This window comes from Pongo abelii, chromosome 13 (genome assembly GCF_028885655.2).
Source record: "Pongo abelii isolate AG06213 chromosome 13, NHGRI_mPonAbe1-v2.0_pri, whole genome shotgun sequence".
In the NCBI taxonomy this organism is placed as follows: domain Eukaryota; kingdom Metazoa; phylum Chordata; class Mammalia; order Primates; family Hominidae; genus Pongo; species Pongo abelii.
Window position 1 is genome coordinate 93,578,095 of NC_071998.2, and position 3,545 is coordinate 93,581,639.

The following is a 3,545-nucleotide window of genomic DNA, read 5'->3' on the forward strand; positions in this document are numbered from 1 at the left end:
ATGGATGGAAAAACACTGATGAAGGCATTTTTGGATTCCAAGTTACCAAAGTATTGAACAAAATCTCTCAGAAGTACAGTGCAGCCAATGTCAAATATATTAGGAACGTCTAAGAGTAGTAACATCAAAAGTTACATAATAAACAATGCCTCTGATTGTCCATCACCCATTCATTTAATTGGAGAAAAGCAAATAAATACCAACTTAGTACAGAAGGTACTGAAGAGCCTAACAAAACTCAAAATTTACCATTAATTAATTGATCCTGAAAAACATGTTCCTATTCAAGTAATGTTTGATAAAAACAGGATAAAGGGAGATTTGAAAAGTGTTTCTTTATTCACATCAAAGTTAGCAAAGCCATCCACTGTGTGTCATCTGCAAAGGAGATAAACCAAAGGACTTTTACTGGACCATCTAATTTGGGTAAATTCATCAAAGGCACATTATTAGGAAGGACGTCATATTCTTCAGTCAGTGCTCCAAAAATCACTATTGAATGGGTTTTATGGAAACCCATTGAGTTTCAATAGCATGCAAGGACCTAGAGCAAGCTCTTGTGCTACTAGAAATAGTTCTAGAGAAAGCTTAGCTGAATCCTCAGACAATATTATGCATATTACTAGTGAAAAAATGGTAAGGTCACACAACTGTTCACATTCCATTCAGAGTTCATTTCTTGCACCTTTATCTATAATCAGATCACACTCCTTCAATGGAACTATAGATCTTGTAAGTACTAACAGTACAGTCTTTTAAGTACTAACAGCTATCCATTAGAGTACCTCTGCACTTATGTATGCTAACAAGAAACTATAAGCAGTAAGAAGTACCAAATTAGAGTGAACATTTGGGATAAGGATTTATTAGGTCTTATGCTGCTGGTGGAAAGAAATTGGCTTTACAATGGCCCAGGTGCAACTTTCACTTTAGGTTATTGGATGGTTCATCTCTCTCTACGGAAATCGAGCTGGCCTCAAGTTTCTGGGACTTTGATGGATCACAATTAATGGAAATAAAAATTCCCCTGCTGACATACCTGTAGAAGATGATGCTGCAGCTTTGGCTAAGGATAAAGCTACTAATGAGGACCAAGAATTAAATGAAAATGAAAGTTATAGAACACAAAATGACCAGACCATGAAACATGATGCTAAAATAGATAGCTGAGTGATGATGTGGATAATATTTCCTTGTCTTCTCTGTCATCTTCTGATAAGAATGATTTAAGTGAAGACTTCAGAGACTATTTAATAGGTGCAAAAGACTTCAACAGAACTAGAATAACTCTAGAGGAAATTTCTCTCAAAGAAGAAAAATATGAAAAAGTAACACCCCAGAATATATCTGATTCTCTCAAGGAAAATGAAAAAAAATCTTTCAGTGAAACTGATAAATAGATATAAATGTCTCTAATGAGTGAATATACAAAACATACTTCTGGGAATAATTTGATTTTACCAGACATAGATTTCAGAGCTGGTTCTTCATTTGGACTCTCCATCTGACAGCTGTAATGGAACATACATGTGGAATGAAGAGGGCTTGGAACCCACTGGAAATGTCTATCCAATTGGGAGTTATGAGTCCTATGAAATGAACAGCATAGATATTTTGAATAATCTTGAATCATGTGAATTTGAGGATGATGGCCTTATGATACACATCTTGAAAATGTGGAGCGTGAAAATATAACTGCTTTGACTGACCAGGCAGAAGTGTTGGTCAGTCACCAACACCAAGAATTTTGGAAAAGGCCACCCTAGAAATTGAGTAGACAGGAACGCTACCACGTCAGTCATCCTAACCACTATGATTACCACAGATAAAGTAATTTGAGCAGAGGCTCTCCCTATAGTGAATCTTCTTTGGGTCATTTTGAAAGCTATGGAGAGACATCCCTTTTTCCAGGTTCAGAAAATGTTTGTAGATGTACCAGAAAATGCAGTGATGCTGGATGAGATGACCCTCCAGCACATGGTTCAAGATTGGAGCTTTGTAAAAACTCAGTTACTCAAACTGAAACATCTCCTGCATCAGCATGAAGGAAATGGTTCCTGGCATGATATTCAACTATCATTGCCATCAAGTACAGAACCAGAAGATGGTGATGAAGTATATGAGAATGAAGATTTATTAAATGAAATAAAACAAAGAGAAAATAAAGACAAAAGATGAAAAGATCCAACAATTAGAGAACTTCAGCTTGCAATTCAGTATAACAGCCACCAAAAATCTAAAGAGGAAAAATGCACACATACTGATAAATATACCAAAATGCCCTGGAGACAAATTCCTCCTCAAGTGCTACAGCCTTCCAGCAGCCTTCCCAGACCAACAGACTACACCAAGAGAGAATGAATATAGCCCCAACACGTGGAGGTTCCCAGCGAAGGTGCAATCCAAGACATGTGTCAGGGCTTTGCATATCTGGATGAAAGCTTTACATATGACTTGCAACAAGAAAGCAACTATGGTTTGGAAGACCAGCCTTTGGCATCAAGCCCACATTAACAATGGATGTGGCTAAGAGTAAATTTTCTGAAGCAAACTTAAACATGACTGTAAATGCTCAAGAGCCTTATCATTTGGCAAATAATAAAATTAGTGACATGCAGTTTGTATCCACTTTTCTTCAGACACCTGTCCAGTCTAGTACAGTAGACCAGGCTAAGAGAGTTAGAAGCTATACATGTCACCTCATGTCCCTGCAGCTTTTAAAGCCATCCATCTTGATTCTGTGATACCTCCTCCAGTTTCTGAATCATCTCCAAGCAGGACTGCCACTTGTAAGAAGTCTTTGATCATCACAGCATGTAATTCAGCAAAACTTCAGTCAACATCAAGTAAGAAAAAAAATTGTACAACTAATTGGAATCTGAAAGCATCTAAGCTCTGTCACCCTTCAGGTTCTTTCAAACAAAAACAAATAACCAACCTCCAACTAGAGCCTCAAAACTTCTAAGCCAAACAAGCAACTCAAAACCACTAAGACAAATACAATAAATCATGTAGAATCCAAATAGCAATTTATATTTTGGGGATTCTTTGGCCTCTAATCATTATCCTAGTCTTCTTAAACCAAAGATATATTAAGTACATAGCTGTCACCTGCCAATTTGTTTTTTAAAAACAATCTGTTCTGTAACAGTTTTACATGCTGTTTGCTAGTGTACTGCAGGCTCTATTGAAAAACCTGGAAATTTTAAAATTAAAATGTGAAAGCTTCTGCTAGTTTGACTCTTCCATATCCTGGTTCCAAATACATGTCATTGGAGCATACTTGAGTAAACACAAATGTTTGCTTACCCATTTCGGAGGCCTGCCAAACGCTCTAATCATGTTATTTATCCCCCTGTACTTTGGAAAATTTATAATATTATGCTTAGCAGGCAAGAAGTGTGCTTTCCTGGTTTAATCCTGTTAGAATCTCTATTTATTGTGGTTATTAGAACCTCACTCCTTTTCACTCGTATCTCCTGTGAATATGGCTATTATTTTAACTAAAGACACAGTAATTAATGGAAGTTCGTAGTCTGTAAATA

At 36.6% G+C, this 3,545-nt stretch overlaps 1 pseudogene; it reads left to right on the plus strand.

The window, feature by feature from the left end:
* Positions 1-2,657, plus strand: LOC100461513 (serine-rich coiled-coil domain-containing protein 2-like; annotated as a pseudogene).
* Positions 2,658-3,545: the final 888 nt, after the last annotated feature.